This window comes from Oryzias latipes, chromosome 20, assembly GCF_053564925.1.
Source record: "Oryzias latipes strain Hd-rR chromosome 20, Olatipes_Hd-rR_3.1".
Lineage (NCBI taxonomy): Eukaryota > Metazoa > Chordata > Actinopteri > Beloniformes > Adrianichthyidae > Oryzias > Oryzias latipes.
In genome coordinates this window covers 17,134,019-17,140,018 of record NC_136256.1, presented here as the reverse complement: position 1 = coordinate 17,140,018, position 6,000 = coordinate 17,134,019, and positions in this window count along the sequence as shown.

Sequence of the window (6,000 nt, the reverse complement as noted above, 5' to 3'; positions counted from 1 at the left end):
GCATCTAATGTAGGAAATTGGCTAATTTGTGAAATGGTAGAATTTGAGGGGTAAAGAGCACTTAGGGCTAATGCTGGCTCATCTGAATAAAACTGCCATGCTTAGGAGAGGGCAAGCACAGGGCAGCAGAGATGCCAATGTTGGTGAGATGTACAAGAATGGGCTATCTCTGAGAAGGCTCTCCTTCTCACATCAATCGGACGCCTTTCACTGCTTCCATTAAATTGCCATTTGTTATCCTTGTGTGCTGTAGGGTTTTTCTCAATTACACCCATTTATGGTTTCTGGAGTAATTACATTAAGCTTGAGTTAGTTACCTGTAAGGTGTGTTCTACCATAAATTAATTTGGAAGTTTCTGTCTTACTTCCTTTCATTAGCTAGTAATGGGCTGCACTTGTTCTTTTGCCAGAAAACCAGAGGGCTGAATGAATTTGTAGGCGGGAGATTGTCCTCATAACGGAAAGTCGACTTCCCAGAGTTCAGAGCAATTTCAGTTGAAGCCAGGAGACAGAATATTATATGTGATTAATTAAGTCAATACCATGCAACCATATTGTCTTATACCCGAAAAGAAACTAAGCTTAGAAGTACACCTGTAATTACATGTGAACAATGGAGGCATATTTATCTCATATTTTCTGACACAGACTTATCAATATTCAAAAGACACACCACCTTTATTTTTTAATTGCAAAAAAATATTTTTAAGCACAATCGTCTCAAAAAGAACTACATTTAAAATAGATTCAGAGTTGCCCAGGGGCAAAACCAACATTTTTCCAGCTAACTTTAAAAAGACTTATGACAACAAATATGTTAAATGAATGCTTTGCTTTTTCACTTAACTGTTTGTCAGAAAATGTCTTCATCTTCTAAAATAATTTAAAAAAAAAATTTGATAAGGGAGCTTCATAGTCTGATTTTAATCAAGATAGGCAGCTTTATTTATATGATTAATGCACAAAGGAAGTAAAAGAAAATCATAGTCTTTTACAGAAGCAAATCAATTTTAAAAAGTGGTAAAACCGATAATAAAGTCTATACACCTGCATATTTACCTTTTAATACTGGAAATATTGCCAATGATATTTACATAACACACGCTCTTCAACCTCTTGTAACTTTTATACCATTTACACAATCAACGTGAATCAGCTGATGCTGACGAAGGGAAAACGCTGTGTTGCATATCATCCTTGCATTGAAATGCAACACATTATAAATAAAGCGTTAAACCTGGGTCTCCAAGGTAAAGAGAAAGTTTCTCATCTTATCGACCACAATACAGAAGGTAGAAACAATAACAGGCCTGTAAGAGGTACAGTGGTCCATCGTTTGTAAAGTAAGTAGGTGCCAAAAAATAACCGTGGTGCAGTAGGTACTCACTATATACACTTTTCTCAGACCGAATATTAACATCTTCACACTTTTCTCTTTTTTGAAACACACTCAAAGTTCAAATCTTTGCAGAAAAAGAAGTCCAATCAGGACGCGGAACACAATTCGCTATAATAAAAACCCATCCACTGAAAAATATCTGCAAAACAGCGAGACTGTGAAAGGTGAACAGTGAAAGTGGTGCACCATGTCAAACAAAGGAACCAAAACATAGCAAAGTTGAAAGTTGGAAATTTAAACTTGGAGCTCGTTTGAATACTTTAGGAATCTGTTTTTATTTGTGTGCAGCATTGCAGAGAAAACCAATTCTGCTGGTTCTGCCTAAAGGTTGTACCATCTGACTGTATTCTGCAAACCTTATGGGCCTGCTTGACTCATACTAGGAGAGCTGACCGTTATTTAGGCCTCACTTTAAAATCAGTTCTGCATTTAACTGGTTACAATTTGAGTACAGGAGTGATGTGGGCAGATTTCCTCATACTGGTTAACTGCTCTACAACTCCACGTGGATTTACAAATACTTAGGACTCCTTCCTAGGTGATACAGGACAATATGTACAGAATTACACTGTTACTATTCCAGAAAACTAATCTATTCATATAGCTTCTTCTGTCTCCTCTATATAATTTGTGTATTGAATGTTTCACTATCTCTGTTATCTTCGGCATATTTAGTCAGTCTCTCATTTGCTCTCGCCGTTTAGGCTAACAGCTTTTTCTTTCTGTTTATGGATGGCCCCTTAGAGCTAAATTAATAGAAGAGGCTTTGGGGACCAGAGAGGAATGTCATAAGCAAGACTGTAATGCTCATTTGCAATGTAGAGGCTAATTACCAATTTGACACTCTCCAATCTTGTTTCATAAAACCTTCACTGCTCAACATCTTTTGTGTTTTGGTGCCTGCAAGCAATGTATGACTTTTATACAACAGAGGATGTTGTGCTTCTGTTCATAACTTCATGTGCTTAAGATATTGAGCTCTTATATTTGGCTCACATAGGCCCACATTTAATATTCAGTCATGTCAGAATCTTGTTATGACTGCCTTCAGCTTTGACGGTACAATTTGGAGGAAAATTTATACTCATGAGAAGGGAAGGAGGATTATTAAAATGACTAAAAGCTAAGGAGAAAGATGTCACTCAAAATGCATGATAATTGGAAGCAATTTAATAAGTTTCCTTTTAACTTGATTTTGAGGTTAAATAAGTTGTTTGTAAGCTTTAATATAATTAGACTTGTTACGTAAATGTAAATCATTTTCTCATGAATTTTAGATAGTTTTTGGCTGAAATTTGATTTTCTTTAGGACACCATACAACTAGTATGCCATAGAAAACGTGCCTGGATAGCATTAGTATTGAATATTTCCTTTTATGTACTTTTCATCTCTGAATAAACATGCTATTCATCCTAAAGCAAACCAACAAAGTCTGCAGATTTGAAGACTTTTGAGACTCCATTGTTAAAAATCCAGCTACTACACATTTCAGGTGTGAGCCCTTTCAAATCTGCACAGCTAAACCAACAACTCATGTAACAAAACTTTTCTTAAGGCAGATAATAGATTGTCTGTATGTCAAAAAGATTCACTCAAAGTCTTATGTATTTTTACTTTTTTATTGCAAAGCAAAACCTATTGTAAAACCTTTTTTTTTCAATTCAGTATATAGCACACTGTAGATGGGGTAAAAATATCACTTTGATTGGTAATGACAATGATTCAAGCTTGCTGAAGAAGGACAAATGCAGCATTTGTTAGGATCAATCTTCTTTTTTTATGCTTATTCTTTAGATTTTAATTTGTCATCTTGTTGGCATAGTATCACATTTATCTTTACAGTTTGCTGTTAAGTAAACTGTCTCCTAGTCTCCTCAACAGACAGCCTATGCTGGAGATTTTACTGCACAGATTTTGTACAGCTCACTTAGCAAGCAGTATTGAAGACAATGTAGCAACCATGTAACGGCTTCTAGCTTTTGATCCCAATTTTTCCGTTGTAACGATAGATGTCACAGATGATCTATAGTTGAAGTCCAAAGAGGATGATGAGAGGTGATCTTTTAATCATGATTGCGCCATTTTTATCCGAAACCCCCCCCCAAAAAAACAACAACAACAACAAACAAACAAACAAAAAAAACTTGTTTTCTAGGACATAATTTCTGCAGAGCGCCAGTAGCTCCTAAGAAATTTGGCTCTGAGTTGCAGGGGGGACTGTTGGTGAAGAGTAAGCCTGCACTCATTTCCCATCATCACTTTGTTTGCACTCACTCCCGCTAGCTCACAGCCCCTCACAAACCCAACCTAACCTTAGTCGTGCAACAAAAATGACGGGTAGTATAGGAGCTTTCCAGCCGTTTAGTTTTGATATCCCAGCTCAGGCAAAGAAAATGAAGACTTATTGATCTCTTTGTCTACAAGTGGATACATCAGAATGGAGTGGAGCAGTGTTCCTGATTCAAAGAGATACACAGAAATGTGGTTTTAATCCTAATTTTCTTTATATATGTCCTAAATCTTAAGAAAATTGCTACAAGAACATGGTAAAAATTCAACATTAAAAATTCAACATGGTAAAAAGAAAAGACCCCCCACAATTTTCCTTCCTTTCCTTCAAAGGACAAAAGGCACCTGCACCAACACACCCTCAAAGACTGGTCAGTGGCTTGGGCTCATTTCAGACTACGGTATAACCCACAGCAAAGGTGAGTGTCCCCATGCACTGGAGATTTTGTTGCCATTTATGAAAGTCTGCACCTGTGGATTGTTGTTTGCTGTCATGGCGTCAGTAAAGATATCTGTGCAAACAGCAAAGAAATGTTCTACAGTTTAGGCTCTCGGGAACGTACAACTCAACAGTTGCTTGCATTAAAACTAGTTAGTGCTTTGTTTTTTTGTGTGGCTCTTTTGTAAGGAAGTTGGATTGCTACTTATGGCGTAACTATATATGAGTACTTGTCACAAAAAGTGTTTTTTAACCCTTTAACACAAGAGTTTTTTCTCCAGGGTCGACATTATTTCGACTACCCTAAGTCTTCAAGCGTTTTTACGCAATTAGTGTAAATCCAGCGGATTCTAAAGCTGACAAATTCAGCCTTGTGCTGATATGCAGCGCTTTACAGTAGTGAGGTGTTTACACAATTGATATCAATCAGCTAATTCTGTCACAGAGAAAAGCGGCAACTTTGTGTCAGTAATGTTTTGCATATCAGTGCAAGGCCAATGCAAAAAGCTACTTTTTACTGCATAGGAATGAGCTGATTCACATTGATCGCATAAACACTCGAAGAGTGACGCTATGTCAAAGAGCGTGTGTTCTTTAGGTGTCGCTGGCAACATCTCCAGCGTTAAAGGATTATGAGTCTCCTAATGAGGGGATGCCTGAGGCATTCCCAGTGAAATACAAAAGAAAGGCTTTAAAAGAGATCTTATTTTATTAATCTACTAGGCAAGATGTTAATACTTTCACATTTTAAAAGAAATAAATGAAAGGAAACTGTTAAACTATAGCATGGTTTGAGCAGAATCCTCGCAAAGTTCATCATCTAGTGGATTTATGAAGAAATACATTCCTCATATTCTTTTGATAACAACTGCAAAACTCCTTTCCATAATGATAAATATATATATATATATATATATATATATATATATATATATATATATATATATATATATATATATATATATATATATAAAGTTAATTCCAATTATTATCACAATAATAAGCTGCTGCTAAATATGAAAAACTATATAAAAACATATATATATATATATATATATATATATATATATATATATATATATATATATATATGTTTTTATATAGTTTTTCATATTTAGCAGCAGCTTATTATTGTGATAATAATTGGAATTAACTTTTCCCCATTGCTGCAGAAAGGAGCTGGATTTACCTCACTGAAACAAATGCAGGTTTTTAAAAATGTTGCAGAATAAAGGCAGAGATAAAATGTCCATTTACTTCAGCTAACTTCTGCATTTAAAAGTGCCCTTGCTTCACTTGTGTGTTAAACAGTACACTCACACAGTAGTAAACTGAGTGTTGAATCATTAACTGTAGGAAATAGATCATTAAAAGATCAAAAGAGATCTAGGTTAAACTCACAGAGTGAACATTATACCCTTTAAAAACTTAAAAGGCAGAGGCAGAGGACACAGAGTCTATGAATAGTCAAATGAGCTGGCTACTGTGTTCAGGGTCAGTGTTGCATGTCTACAAGCTGACCGGGGTTGATCGGAGGACATTTACACTTCAAACGTTTACCATAAACATTTAGAGAAATGTGTGAAGTAGTTTCTATCCTTATAATTGAGATTATTTCCAGATAATTTCCCACTGTTACAATATAAACTTTATTGGAAAAAAAAATGTTACCAGAGAGGATGCATTTTCTAAAGCTGGGCAATATTTTTTAAAGGAATATTTATTTATTTGTATTTTTTTTAATTAATGAAGATGTTTGGATGTTTCATGACATAGGACATGATATGAAACTATGAACAGCCATGCTGTGAAAGAAAATACAAATATAGCTGAATTGATTGGGTCTTAAAAGGTTTAGTTCAGTGTTTTTCA